This window comes from Notamacropus eugenii, chromosome 1, assembly GCF_028372415.1.
Source record: "Notamacropus eugenii isolate mMacEug1 chromosome 1, mMacEug1.pri_v2, whole genome shotgun sequence".
NCBI lineage: Eukaryota > Metazoa > Chordata > Mammalia > Diprotodontia > Macropodidae > Notamacropus > Notamacropus eugenii.
Window position 1 is genome coordinate 706021428 of NC_092872.1, and position 15615 is coordinate 706037042.

The 15615-nt window shown below is 46.5% G+C and overlaps 1 protein-coding gene across 13 annotated transcripts in view; it reads right to left on the bottom strand.

Moving 5' to 3' along the window:
* Nucleotides 1-15615, bottom strand: part of CBFA2T3 (CBFA2/RUNX1 partner transcriptional co-repressor 3) — a 195434-nt gene that overhangs the window by 101555 nt on the left and 78264 nt on the right. For 4 of the 13 annotated variants that reach the window (XM_072636353.1, XM_072636351.1, XM_072636346.1 and 1 more), the window contains exon 1: nucleotides 14016-14138. The exons of 4 other annotated variants lie outside the window; for them this stretch is intronic. The gene's annotated coding sequence lies outside the window, so the exon portion shown is untranslated. Of the gene's footprint in view, nucleotides 1-14015; nucleotides 14460-15615 lie in introns of those variants that run through there. 5 more of the 13 variants (XM_072636345.1, XM_072636354.1, XM_072636350.1 and 2 more) reach the window with 5 other exon arrangements.

Sequence of the window (15615 nt, forward strand, 5' to 3'; positions counted from 1 at the left end):
ACAATATTGATGATCTCAGCCAAATTTTGACATGATTTTCCATAAGCCCTCATGACTAACAGTGTCAAAGGCCTTGGTAAGATCTACAAATGTTGTGTACAGATCTCTGTTCTGCTCACCATATTGACTGTTCCTCGGCCCTTTCTGAAGCCACACTGGTTCTCAGGTATGTGACCATCTTCCAGGTGAAGGATCAGCCTATTAAGGAGGACTCTAGCAAGAATCTTGCCAGTAATGACTAAGAGAAAGATTCCCCCCATGATTGCTGTAGGACAATCTATTCCCTTAACCTTTATAGAAATGGACAATGGAGGCATTCTTGAACTCCTGGGGGATAACTTCCTCTTGCCATACAACCTGAAAAATTTCAGTCAACTTTTATATAAGCAATGGTCCCCCTACCTTGCAAATCTCAGCTGGAATAGAATCAGCATCAGGTGCTTTGCCACATGAAAGGAGCCTATTGGCCCTCAAAACCTCTTCTTCAGTTGGAAGTTCAGCTAAGGAGGGATTGACTTCAACCTGAGGTAAACGGTCAATGGCCTCAGCACTGATTGATGATGGTCTGCTGAGAACACTGTTCGGGGAGGACCAGTACCTTTCCCACTCTATACTGCAGCTGTCTCCTGGCTGCATTATTACCAACCAACCCATCAGCTCCAATTAAACCACAGTCATCATTTCCATTGACTTTAACTTCTTCTGCAGAGGTTTCCTAAATCTCTATGTGTAGCCCAAATCACTCTCCAGAGCTCCAGCGGCCAACTGCCTGCCTGCCAGATGTCTCTAACTCAACATCCAAAATGGAGATTCTCTCTGCCCCAAACCTGTCCCTCTTTCAAAATTCCCCATTTCTGTTGATGGCACCACCACCTGTTCAACCTCATTCATCCTTGAAGCTTCTCACTCCCTCAATCCCCATATCTAATCAGCTACCAAGTCATATTTAGCCTACATCCACAACATCTATTGCATCTTGCCACTTATACATCCTCTACCTACTTTAGGCCCTCAGCACCCCTCACCTAGATTACTGTAATTGCTTCCTAATTGATCTCCCTTTTCCCCTTCTCCAACCCATTCTCCACAAAGCTGATGAGTTTCTGGGGTAGGTGATATTGTCAGTCCTGTATACTGTGTATATCAGTTTGTCAATTAAAACCAACAACTCAAAGATGTCGATGATAACTCATTGCTTCTGAGATTAAAAAAAAAGATATATACTCATCAGCCTGGCATTTAAAGCCTTCTACACACTGGCTCCACATTCTTCCCCTTCCTGTTCTTTCTATTCCAGGCAAACTGAACTGCCATCCCCTGTCCACAACACTCCATCTCTGATCCTTGGACCTTTGTATGGTGCATCCTCCATATCTGGAATGCTTTTCCTCTGTACCTCTGCCTTATACAGCAGCTCATTTCCTTCAATGAGTAGTTCAGGTGAAGACTGTCCTGATCTCTCCCAACTAGTCTTTCTCTCTGTCTCTATCTATCTCTGTCTCTCTGTGTCTCTCTCTCCCTCTCATTACTTTGTATTATATTTATTTATCTGCGTCCATGTTGTATCCCATCTCCCCTCCCTCCCCACCAACCACCCAGGAGAAAAAGTGAACACCACAAAGTCAAGAACTGTTTGGTTTTTGTCTTTGTAATTCTAGGACCTAACACTAACACATAGTAGGTACTTAATAAATGCCTGCTTAATTGATGTGAAGTGAGGCAATTCTCCAACAAATGCAGTGGAAAAGTGCACAGCTCAGGTGGTTGCTATGCTAATGATGTTGGATTGCCAACATGTCCAATGAAGACTGGAATGAAGGAGAATCCTAATGGAATCCATAAGGGGCATGTAATTAAGTGAGGGCTGGCGTTGACTCATGTGCCTTGAAGAAAATATCATGAGATTCCTAGAACTTATAAATATTTAGAATCAAAGCTTGATCTCTCATTGAAAATATGACACTTCTTTGTAGGGCAACTATTTGTAATTCTGTAAAGGTGGGGGGAGGCATTGCCTTTGAAACTAGAACTTCTGACAATTTTACATTTAGAAGCAAGGGATTCTCTATTGGGGAGGGATTCACCAAAGGCTATCAACTAGGACCAGATCAAATAAAAGGTAGTCAGTCAACAAAATTTACTGACCTGGGTTTGAATTACACTACTCTGTGTGACCTTGGGCAAGTTGGTTCACCTTTTAGGGCCAATCAGTCGGCCCACAAGTACTTATTAAGTGTACATAAGATGTGGCAGGCACTGTGCTAAGTGCTGGTGATACACAGAAAGTCAAAAGATAGTCCCTCAATCTAAATGGGGAGACGATGTGGGAAAACCTCGTTACACGCAAGATATATACAGGATAAAGTGGTTCTCAATTTCTTCATCTATTAAAATTAAGGTCTTGGTTTTGGATAATCTATAACTTCCACAGTTCTAAGTCCTATTATCCAATAGGAACATGGAATACAGAATGTTAGAACTGGGTTAGTAGTCCAATTTCTTCATCTGACAGATGAATAAACTGAGGCACAGAGAGGAGAAGTGATTTATTCAGGCATCCATAGTACATCAGTAATAGAGTTAGTATCTCTCCCTATTCCAACCCATCCTTTTTTCAGCTGCCCAAGTGATTTTTCTAAAGCACATGTTGGATCATATTATTCCAATTCTCAATAAACTCCCATGCTCTTAATTACCACCAAGATCAAATATAAAGTCTTCTGTTTGGCATTTAAAACCCTTCAAAACTTGGCCCCTTCCTTTCTAGTCTTCTCACACTTTACCCCCAGTCATGAACTCTACAATTCAGATCCCCTGGCCTCCATCTTCCTTACACTGAACATCCCATGGGCACGTATGTGCCTTTGTCCTGACTGTCCCTTGTGACTGGAATCCCCTGCCCCCTCTCACCTCTGCCTCCGAGCTTCCCTCACTTTCTTCAATGATCAGTTCAAACTCCACCTTCTACAAAAGGCTTTTCCTGGTCCATTCCATGCCCTAGTCCCTTCCCTGTGACACTCTACTTTCCATCTGCTTTGTATAGATCTTGCATATACACAGTTACTCAGAATGCTTGCTTCTTGAGGGGAGGGACCGCGTTTTCTCCTCTCCTGGTATTCCCACTCCTTCGAACAGTGCCTGATAACATAGTAAGCACCTAATAAGAGCTAATGACAACAGTTAGCATTTGTATAGCTTAAGGTTTGCAAAGCACTTTATAAATATTAATTCATTTTATCCTCATAACTCTTTTATCCCTGTTTTATAGATGAATAAACTGAGGTAGATAGTGGAAAAGTGACTTGCCCAGAATCACACAGCTAATAAGTATCTAGGGAAGGATTTGAACTCATGTCTTCCTGGGTCTGGTGATCATACACTTTGCCATTGAGCTATGGCGCCTAGACCAGAACCTGGGGTCTCTGACTCCTTATTTTGGAGGCAGTAGGCTGAGGGTTGAGTTCTGGTTTCTATACTTACTAGCCACATGACCTTGGATAAGTACCTCAGTGTCCCTCAGTTTCCTCATCTGTAAAATGGAAATATGCTCACTACTTATCTGAATTAGTTACTCTAAGAAAACCATTTTATGAGCCTTACTACACTATGGAAATGTGAGTTAAAGATCCTGCACGTAAGAAAGAACCCTGGAAATCACTGTATGTGACTTCCAAAGGGGTAGACTGAGGTAAAGCCAGAAGTAAATTCTTAATACTGTAGAAGGAAATGGCAAATCACTCCACAATCTTTGCCAAGAAAACCCCAAATGGAATCACAAAGAGTCGGACTGAATGACAACGAACTTTCTAATACCTACAAGGCAGAAATTGTGACTTGGGAACCCAGGTCTGCAGGCTAAGGTTCACCTAATTCCCTGGTGCTTCAGTTTCTCCATCTGTGAAATGGGAATATCCTGGTATGTGGCCAAAACAAAAGAAAAAAAAAGTGCGATCAATTTGTGTTGAGTTCTTCAAAGCCAGGGGCTTCGTGAATCCTCCACAAGGTGTTTTGAAATGAGTCATGTTGCCTTTACTCATTGCCCTGAGGGTGGCTTTGGATGGCTCCCACCCTCAGTCATGGCAACATCTGGGAACGTTTACCAATCCCTCCTTTTTCCAGTCATGCCAAAGAGAAGCTACTTTTGCCCTGCCTTAATCTGGCCAAAGATACAGAGTTCAGTGTTAACAGTGACTATGAAGTCCTCCTTGGATGGGAGCTCTCTTCTCTGCTGCCCCAGTGCCCTGAGCTATCCCTTTCCAGGCAGCCTGCTGATTGGGCAGAACCATCTGAACCAGCCTGCTGGGGTCTAAGAGATGTGCTTAAAGTATAATGGGGAACTAGTCCAAACCTCCTAAATTCAGGCTGTAGGGCTGGGGGCAGGGACCAAAGCATCATTTTCCCTCTCATGGCAGAAATGTCATCGCTGTTTTCTTTCTCAGTGACATCTGGCTCCCCATGAAATCCCACAAATTCTAAAAAGCAGAAGTCTTCCCTTCTGGGTTAATGTTACAGGAAACACAGGGAGAGTCCCCAAAGCCTTTCCTTATGAGCCAGCGTGCTGTGTCCAGGGGCCAAGGTTCGGTCATCCCCCCTCCTTTGGGACAAGTCATTCCCAGAGCAGCAAATTCAGAAGTGGAAGCCATGAACAAATTATTTATTATTTTAGGCAAAATAAGTTTCCATTTCAAATGGCCGGGCTGTGGGAACTGAAGCTTCTCCAAGGTTGTTGTTACCAGGGCTACTTCAATTCTCGGTTTCTGGCTGAAGATACACAAAGCTGTGGCTTTATCCTATTGGTTAAGGAAGACCTCTCAAGCCCAAACCTTAGAGTTAACATGAGGGTTAAGGCTTGGGGAAGGGGGAGACTGAGGCTTTATATCTAGCCATGTTTCCACTAGGGGTCCAAAGTGTCTTCTCTACAAACAATATGGCTCCTAATCATGCTTCAAAGTTTTTATACAATCAGATAGCTAGACAGAGCTGGAAGAGAACTCAGATTCCTCCCTCCCTCATTTTACAGATCAGGAAACTGAGGTGAAGTGTCTTGCCCAAGATCACTGAGGCAGTTAAGGTCAGAGATGGGATTTGAGCCCAGCTCCTCCCTCTGATTTCAGAGCCAGTGCAGGACAAGTGTTATTATTTAACTTTTATGGACAAGGAAATGAAGGGTTCTCCAGGTTAAGTGATTTTATCCTCAATCACAGTGGTAGTATATGGGCCGAGTCAGAACCAGAACTCAGGTCTTCTTATTTCCTATGCAAGCTTTTCATGTTGTGTTCGTTTGTCTCACTGGGGAAACTGGCATTTTTGTAAATATTTATAAAGTACTTTGTCAATAATGATGATGATAGCTGGCACTTACGTAAGACCTACTATGTGTTAAGTGCTATGCTAAGTGCTTTACAATTATTATATCGTTTGAGCTTCACAACACTTCTGGGAGGAAGGTGCTATAATTATCTCCATTTGACAGATGAGACAACTGAGGCAATGAAAGGTTAAGTGACTTGCCCAGGATCATATAACCAGTAAGTTTCTAAGGTTGGATTTGAACTCAGGTCTTCCTGACTCCAGACCCATTGCTCTAATCACTAAACCATTTATCTTCCACCTCTCCCATTAGACTGTGAGCTCCCTGAAGGTAGGAACTGGAGACTTTTAGGAGTTTCTTTGAGTCTTTTTTGTATCCCCAATAATAATAATGATAATGATAGCTAATATTTACAGGGAACTTACTACCTACTAGGCAGTGTGCTAAGTGCTTTATAATTTATTATCTCATTTGATCCTCATAACAAGCCTGAGAGGTAGGTGCTTATTATTCCATTTTATAAATGAGGAAACTGAGACAACCAGAGGCTAAGTGACTTGCCCGGGGTCACATAGCTAATAAGTATCTGAGGCTGGATTCAAACTCAGATCTTTCTGAGTCTCAGCCCAGTGCTTCATCCACTGTGCCATCTCACTGGCCTAAGCTGGCACATGGTAACAGCTCAATAAACGTTAGTTGATATGAGTTGACTGACCGGACAACTTGGCAATGTAAATGATATGTCGTCCCTCTACTCTTTCCTAGCTGAAATTCTACCTACCCTTTCCAGCCCTTCCCCAAGGCTGTCCCCGGTAATCTTTCCCAGGGTGACAGCTGTCCTCCTGTGACCTCATGTAGCCCTGTAGTTTGTCCCTCTTAAGCACAACTGTGTATTGATCTGATTCCATTGAGAACTGATGAAGGATTTATCTCAATGACTTGGAAAGGCTTAGAAACTCCAATCACCCTTATAACCAAACAGGATTCTGGAGGCCCAATGATGAAACAAGCAAGCTACTTCCTAACCAAGAGGTGATAGACTCTGCCCATAGAATGGATTTTTTGGACATGACCCAGGTGGGAATTTGTTTTGCTTGACTATACATGTTTGTTACAAGGGTTTCAATGCTACCACCCACCAGGGAAGGGAAGGAAAGTAAATTTTATTCATGGAAAAAAATTAATTTCATTTAAAAAAGGAGTCTTTGTCTCACTCTCCTATTAGACTCAAGTCCAAGAGGCTAGAGGTTATGACTTATCTCAGTTTTTTATCCTCCCAGCACCTAGGCACAATGCTAGGCACACATGATAAATATTTGTTGACTGACTAAAAAAGATTTATTGAACCAGAAAAAAATAAAGGTGGAGTTATGTCTATTTTGAACCTGGACCTGCATTTAATTAACCACCCTCTCTGAGCAGCTGCTCACTGTCCAAGCAGGACTCAGAACAACAAAACATATTTAATATTAAAATTGGCTCTTACTATCTTACTATGGTCTGGTGGCTCAGGGGCTCCCCAATCATGTGGTCCACCCTAGAGAAGGTGTCATATCACCACCTTGGCCTTTCCCCCTTAGGCACAGAGTGAGGGCTGCTGAAGCCCCAGACAGTTCTCTGGGAGACTGATACACATGGTCAATCTACTTAGAAGGCAGGTTCAGACCAGCAGTTGAACTTGACTGAAAGGAATATTTTCCAAGTTCCATTTTGGACATCCTAGGAGACAAGCAATAGCATTTCCCCAGGAATTTCTAGCCAAGAAATAAATTGAAAGTGTATTTTCTTAACCATTCCTCTGGAAGGTAGGGCTATTGCAATGACCTTTAATAACCCAGCCCCCTCTTACCTTTCTAGTCTCCTTAACCCTTTATTCCCCTCTACTCACTTTCATATCCAGCATCACTGGCTTCCCTCCAGACTCAATTCAAATCCCACTTGTTACAAGAGACCTTTCGTGGTCTCCTTCACTGCTAGTGCCCCTCAGCGAGGAGGTACAGTGGATAGAGCACTGGGGTGAGAACCAAGAAGATTCATCTTCCTGAGTTCAAATCTAGCCTCAGACACTTACTAGCTGTGTGATCGTGGGCAAGTCACTTCACCTTGGTTGCCTCAGTTTCCTTATCTATAAAATGAAGGAAATGGCAAACTACTCCAGTATCTTTGCCAAGAAAACCTCAAATTGGTCATAGAGAGTTGATTATGACTCAACAACAATGCCCCTTTCAGGTCTAACTCCTATGACTCCAGCAGCTTAACACTGAACTAAGGCAAATTGGAGAACAGAAATAAGTTCTATGAAGAAAACTCAATTTTTCTCATTCTTAATACTTAACAAGTGCAATCTCCTATATGAATGTCTTTAAGAAATGCTTTTACAACCACAACACAATGGAACTGCTTGGCAGCCCTGAAATGGGGGTGGGCAGAGGGCTAGGTGGCTACCTGGGGGAAGTCTTAAGGCTTCCTTAAAGTGCTGTAGAAGTACCAGTTATTATCAGCATTATTCTGCATTTCTGGGTTAGGAAGTTACTATTATTTCACCCGACTGTTTCTCTGATTCTTATATATATTTATCTGATTGTTTCATTACAAATTATGCTATGAAAGAATTCTCTGTCCCTAGAATCCAGCCTTCCCATTTCCTCTCCAATTCATACAAGATGATAAACTCCTTGAGAGCAGAAGCTGTGTTGTGTTTATCTTTGCTTTTCCTCTAGAACTTAGCTTTTTCTACATGGTGGGTGCTTAATAGAGGTCAGTTAAAATGTAGACAGTTGGCTTTCCTTCCCTCTACTCTTCCAGTGGCAAAATAGCAGAGATCTATAGATAGAGTTGACCAGAGGCTTGGCCACATATTTGCTTGCTTGAGGTAGGGGAAAGACTCTTGAACTAGAAGTCAAGACACCTGGGTTCTCTGGTTCAGGCTCTGCAGGTGACTCTGTATGACCCTGGCCAAGTTACCTCTCCCTCTCCAGTCTGAATTTCCACATCTGTAAAATAGGGCTTGAATAGTGACTAAGGCTGGACTTTAAGGCTTACGAAACACTCTCCTTATAGCAACATTCTGGAGGTAGGGAGGACCAGGGGAGTTAATTCAATTGACACAATGATTGAGAACCCTACTACATTATCCAGTACATGAAAAGTAGTCATGAAACCTCTGCTTGAAGGTCTTCAAAGTGGAAGGTAGGGAAGGAATTATTGTTTTCCATTTTTCAGACAAGGAAACTGAGGCTCACTCTGAACTCGAGTGACCTACCCCTGGTCTTTACAGCTCATAGGTATCAGAGTCAGGATCTAAACCCAAGTCCATGTCCATCATTCTTCCAACAACATGATGCTAGTTTAGTCTACCTGGAGCTGGGGTGAGGAGCCTGTAGCCTCGAGGTCATGTGTCTCTCTAGGTCCTCAAGTGTGGCCCTTGGACTGAATCTAAACTTCACAGAATAAATCCCTTAAAAAAAGGATTTGTTCTGTAAGACTTAGACTCAGTCAAAAGGCCACACCCAAGGACCTAGAAAGCCACATGTGGTTTCGAGGCCACCCCTGAGAGAGTATTTGGAAAGTCCCTGCCAGCTCTGGTTTTCCATAGTTTTCTAATCTATGGAGAAGCATTTGTGATAAGGACAGTCTTGTGTTCAGCCTTAGAAGTGAAGTGAGGTTTGGAGGGAACAGCCAGGAGAAGCCAAGGAAAGTGAAGTCATTCACCCAGTGCTCCCACCTTTGAGCTTTGGGGGCACCGATGACAGAGGGTGGGCCAAAAATACCACCTGCCATAGCTAAGAGAATATATATAACTTTTTCCTTCTTGAACTTGAAACATTAACCAATCAATAGCACTAACCAGTCATAACATTTCCCTCTGCAATGTGTTAATATGTAATCCCTCAAAATGGTGTTATATCATTTTCCAAATAGTACAAAGAGCTTTTCTTGATATGATCTTGTTCATTCTTGCAATACACTGAAGGCGGTGAGGACCAGGGAATTTAATTCAACTGACACAATGATCGAGAACCCTACTATATTATCCAGTACAAGAAAAGTGGTCATGCAAGCTCTGCTCGAAGGTCTCCAAAGTGGAAGAACCCACTGCTTTTGGAAGCAGCCCATTCTACTATGGAATAGCTCTCTCTGTAAGGAAGTTCTTCCTGACATCAAGGCTTGACATGGCTATTTGTAACTCCTACCCATTGTTCGTGGTTCTTCCCTTTGGGACCAGCCAGAACTAGTCTAACCTTTCTCTTTCATATGACCACCCCTCAAATCTTCAAAGCCAGTTATAGCATCCTCCATGAGGGCAAGAAAAGAAATAGACAAGTATTTCTGGAGGGCCTACTATGTGCCAGGTACTGTGCTAAATATTTTTCCAAATATTATCTCATTGGATCCTCTAGAATGTTATCCTTATGAGAACCCTGTGAGGTAGGTGGTATATTCTCATCTTACAGCTGAGGAAACTGAGGCAGCCAAAAGTTAAGTGTCTTGCTCGGGATCACCTAGCTACTAAGCGTCTGAGGCCCTATTTGAATGCAGGTCTTGACTGCAGGTCCAGCATTCTATTCCTTGGCCCACCTTATGGACTCTTCTCTTTTTGAGGCTAAAAATGCCCAGGTCCTTCACTTGACCCTCCTATGACTCAAGACACTTCATCATCCAAGTTATCTTTTTTTCTGGAGGCTCTCAAGCTTACTTATCTGGATAAATGTATTCTTCCCCACTTCAACAGAACATTCTTTAAGAGTCTATGAGATGTGTGTGTGTGTGTGTGTGTGTGTGTGTGTGTGTGTCCCATAGAAGGTACATAAGACATACTTTTTGTTCACTGATGGACTGATAAATGACTGACTCCAAATAAAAAACAAAACAGTCGTGATTCCAGTATTAAGAGGGTTTCATGGATTCCTCACTCTGTGCTCTAATGGAGCAGATGCTCTACCCTGGTTGAAAGAGCAAAGCATCCTGAGAAAGATACATGAGGCAGCTGCAGCCCTGGCAACCCCAGGAGTCATAGCTACTGGAGACCTGGAAAAGAAGGTTGCCACCCCCAAAGTCCTGGCCTTGTCAAATGATTCAACATCAGTGACAGAGAGAATCTGACCGATGGAAATGACACTGAAAAGATGCATTACCATCTGCTTGGCCTAAGGACCACAGGGCCTTGCCATTTGCCTTGGTGCAGCAACCTCCTAGATTTCCCTGTCTGAGGATATGGGCTCCTTGGGAACAGGGACTGCCTTGCTCCAATATTTGAATTCTTAGTGTTTACATATAGTAATAAACATTAAATACTTGAAAATGCTTTGTGTGTGTGTGTATGTGTGTGTGTGTGTGTGTGTGTGTGTGGTTCAGTGGATAGAGCACTGGTCCTGGAATCAGAAGGACCTGAGTTCAAATCTAATCTCAGATACTTGACACTTAATAGCTATGTGACCCTAGGCAAGTCATTTAACCCCTAATCGCTTCACCAAAAAAAAAAAAAAAAAAGCTTCCCCCTCTCCCCAATTTATTCACTCAGTCCATGCTCTAGGGCTTTAGTTTCCTTCTTTGTAAAGTAAGAGAGTTAGGTTCATTTGAACTCCAAAGATGCCCTATAGCTCTAAACATTCTATGACTGCTAAATAGAATAGTAACTCTTATTTCTATCACAGAGCTGCAAAATTGGGAGGGACCCTCAGAGATCTCAATTATGACACACTCGACCAAGAATCTCAACACTACTCCTGAGCAAGTTGTCCCCAAGTCTTTGGCTGGAAGAGCTCTAGTGAAGGAGAATCCACTACACTTGAAGGCTTCCAAAACACCTCCTTCATGGTAACCTGGTGAGACTTTCCATTTTACAGATCCAAAACAAGGCTCGGATGAAGTACTTTATGGACATAAGAGTCGGCGCCAGGATTTGAAATCAGAATTACAGCATGCTGCCTCCTTATGGGACCATCAGGTCCCTGGACATGAGCAAAGTACTAAATAAAAGGCTGTTAATCATGGCTACTATGTACCAGGTAATGAGTATGCAGTTCTACAGATGAAAACAGAGAGTTGTCTCCATGTCTTTTTCCTCAATCCACAACCTTCCCTGCCAAGAAGGAAGCATCAGCCCTGGAAGGCTGGCAGCCCAGCTTCAGCTGCCTCTCTCCAAAAGGCCGGCCAAAGATAGGAAGAGGGTAGGTGACCAAGGCTGGCAGTAACAGCTCCAGATCGTCGCGTAGGAAGGAAAATGAATTTCTTCCAGTCATGCAGAAATGAAAATATGTGAAGCCAAATGAAAGATATTTCCTGGAGGTGGTAACCCAATTATGCAAATAACTCAGGAGCTGAGTAAGATGTTCGAGGGGGCTGTGATCCAGGGAGGCAGCCCTAGGCTGTCTTCCTCAATCCCACCTGCCTGGCTGGCTCTTCCACCATCTGCACAGAATCCAAGTGGTCAGCCTCTTAGGCTGCTACTGCCTGACATGGCTGGGTTTTTCTTGCAATATGACCATACTCTGAGGCTTTAGGTAAACTCACATAATCTTCTTCCTTCCTTCCTTTCTTTTTTTTTTTAATCACATGATAGATGAAGGAATATCCCATGAGAGATTGATTTCTCCAGTAAATTGGTTCTAATGTCATATCCTCTCTCTCTCTCTCTCTCTCTCTCTCTCTCTCTCTCTCTCTCTCTCTCTCTCCCCTTCCCTATTGCTGTCTGTCACCATCTCTCTCTCTCCCTCTGTTTGCTCAGACTTTGCACATCTGTTACTAACCTAGGTATTACTCTAAGAATTTATTTTTCCCTTCATTTTAAATTTATTGGGTGTAATAGAGTGGCAACTTTTCAGCCGCCCAGCTCAAAATAATGTACTTTAGACATGTTTTTAGCCATGGCCCAGAACAAAACTCTTACTGCAAATAGCTTTTCTTAGGCAGCCAGCTTTGATATTTTATTGGACCAAACAGAGTTATTCCCGTCTCCACCATGGAAGGGGAAGGAAGGGCTGGAGGAAGGGGGTGGGGAGTGGTAAGTGACACATCATGGAGTGGATCCAAAGCTTTTACATCCTCTTGTGGCCTTTCACTGCGTCATCTCTCCAAAAAGTTGCTCGATAACTGTTGACAGGCACTTCCTGGTCTTTTTCTCATCTTGAAAAGGATGCCACAGGCTGGCTGCAATCTGAAGCATCTAGGGGACTCAAATCTCTTAAAATCAAGACCAAACTACCTCTTTTGTGGTCATAGTTCTAGCCAAGATTATAAGCTATTTCAACTCTGTGCCAATCACATAACCAGGGACTGACCAGTTTCATTTGCCTCTGTTCTTGAGGAGACTTGCTATATCAGTTATATATCAGCTATATCAGCAGGATCCTGTTTCTATGTCCAGGGGAGGGAACACACCCCTGGATTAACACCAGAAGGCTATAGGGTGGGGTGGTGGGGCCTGCTATTAGGTTAGTTATTTGGTCTGGATGCCCTCTCTGCTGTACCCCCTCAAAACAAACAAATTATTTCCAAAGAAAACCTCTATTTTAAAAAATTTCTTGTGCTCAGCTGAACCCTGACCATTTGACATCAGAAGTCAGCCCTCTTCCTCAGTCTGACAGGTGGGGACTTCAGTTTGGGGGTGTCATTTCTATTTAAGAAAGCCTGTACTACATTTAAGCCCCTTGTGTGCTCAGAGCCCGCCAGACCAGCCACCAGCCTTTCCTATGCCTTCTGCTCTGTGAAGGGCTGTCTGGGGCTGGATTCCCAACCATCTGTCCTGAGTCTGCTCAGACTTCCCTCAACATGGCTCCCACAACCCCCAATCCTGAGCCTGAGCCCTCCACAAATAGAGCCAAAGTAAAACCATCAGCCCAATGATGCTGGGGATGCTCCCTCCAAACCTGAGGCAGCACCTAAACTGAGTCACTAGGAGGTAGCAACCCACCCACCTATGAGGGCCAGGAGCCTCTCAAGGGCTCTTTTAAAGCTACCCACTGTCCAGTACCCTGCAGACTGATGCAGGGTCAAGCCAGGCCTCAGCCTCCCCTTCTCCAGCCAGTGGGAATTTCCTCATCTTGCCCAAGGGAAGTTCTATTTGAAGGACTGGCCATGGAGCCAGCTCCCAGTGTCAGTGGCCTAAAACCAATGGCCTAAAAGCAGAGAAGGGCCAGGGCTAAGACGGCTTTACCCAGAAAGCTCCAACCCAACTCCTCTCCCTGCCCACTGTTCTGCTCCACGGTCTCCCTTATGTAGGGTGAGGGGAAGCGAGCATCTTTGTTAGGTACCACAAGCATCCTTCCCATCTGTCCCCTCCAGCATCTCCCTCTCCCATGATCCCCCCCTCCGAAAAAAGGTTTCTGCCAGCTGAAGTTTGAAGGTAAGCAGCCCTCTCCTGGCAACCTCTGGGTAGTCAACAGCCCCCACCTCGGCCAGGCCACCCCACACCTCTGTGAGGAGAGGGGGAGACGAGCGATGTCCCCACACATTGCCAGGGAAACAAAAAGTTTGCAAACTCTTAGGCTGGGGGAGGTGGTGGAGAAAGGAGATCTAGTTGGTAAGGCTGCCAACCTCCCCCTTCCCTTCCCCAGCAATGGCATCTGAAGGGGCTGGGGGGGGGGGGCGCGCAATATGGCCGGAGGGCAGCCCTGTTGGGCAGGGCAGTCCCTATATTCCCGGTGGGGATGCAGGAAGGCAAAGCCTAGAACTGGGGGCGGTGGGGGAGAAGATGATGACTTACTGTCCTGAGGTCGGGCGGAGATGCGAGGTAACTTCACAATCACAACCAGGAATCCAGAAGTGGCTTTTTTTTTTCCTTAACTAATTTGCAATTGTCGTGAACAAAAAAAAAAAAAAAAGGAAGGGGGCTTAATCTGCGGGGGCGGGTGGAGGTGTGGAGAGTGCTGAAATATCCAGTCTTTTCCCCTTACCACCTTGGGAAGCTTCAGGTTCTGGAAAACCGCAGGTCCGAGGCTCGGAGAGCAGACGCCGTTGCCCGTCCCATACTCCGGTGGCCCGGCCCCTTCGCACTCTTCCCGGCCGGGCTCGGCCCGACCCAGCCCAGCTCGGTCTGTCCAGCTCCCCAGGCGAAGGACTCGGGTGGGCAGGTCGGTTCCTTCTTGCAGGATCCCCGTCCGCTCCAGCCACCCCTGGCTCGGGGTTCTCCAACAAATGCGCGCCCTTCCCCTTTCCAAGGGGAAAAAAAGTGTGTACAAAAGATTTTCAAATAAAATAGGTCGTTAGCCCCCAGCCCGGGCTGGGCAGGCGAGCGAAGTGGCCGCGTCGGGCTTCTCGGCTCTTTGGTATGTGGGTGTCTCTCGGTCGGTGTGTGGGGTCTGTCTGGCTGGCTGGGAATCTGCCTCTCACGGGAACTTGCGGCGCCCGCCCCGCTCTCTCTGCCTCCGCCTTCCCCGCAGCGCCGCGGCGGCTGCTCCACCTGCCTCGCTCGCTTCACCCATCTAGGTCCTTCCTTCTTCTGCCCTCGGGCTCCTCCCCGGGGCGCCCCGGCTCTCCCCTAGCGGCTGGCGGCTGGGCGCCCCGGGTCAAGCTCGGCGGGGCTCCGGAGCCAAGGGCAGAGGGAACGAGCCGGCACCCCCTTCTCAGTCCTCTGGGCAGCTAGCGGGGTGGGGAGGCGGCCGGCCCGGGCAGGCAGCGGAGTCTCGGATCGGGTCCTAGAGAGAGGAGGGAAGGGGGCCGGCGACTTGGGTCCGGAGCCGGGGTCGAAGTGCGAGGGGAGTTCCGAGCGTTCGGAGCGCTCTGCTCAGCTGCCCAGGGCGGTGCGCGCCGCTGGCGCCCGATCCCGATCGATCGGTGGGGTCCAACTCAGCGCATGGGGAGCTGAAGCTTCCTAGGGCTGCTGCTGCCGCCGCCTCCGCCTCTGCTGCTGCTGTTGCCGCTGTGGCCACCAGCGCTCCCCTCCGGGTCCCCTTGCTACGGCCATCTGGTGCGTGTCCCCGCAACTTCGGAGCGCCCCGGGCGCTGTCGGGGCCCGCGCCCCGCCGCAGGCTCCCCCTGCTCCGGGGACTCGGCTGCCCAGGCTGCCTCCGTTAGCGCCGGGCTGCCTCGAACCCCGGCCGCTAAACTCCGCGGCCCGCCCCGAGGCTCTGCGGCCGGCCTCTCCGCAGGGCTCTTCGGCAGAAGCGTGCGCGCCTGGCCCCAGCCTGCGCCGGGGCTCGGGGAGTCCGGGCGGCTGCGAGAGCGGAGGAGATCGCAGCTGGCAGTCGCTAGCAGACTGCTGTGAGGGTGTGTGTGTGTGCGTGCGTGCGCGCGGGAGCGCGTGTGTGAGTGTGAGTGTGTGTGAGTGCGTGTGCGCGGCGGGGGGAGGGCGGAGGGAGCTTCCC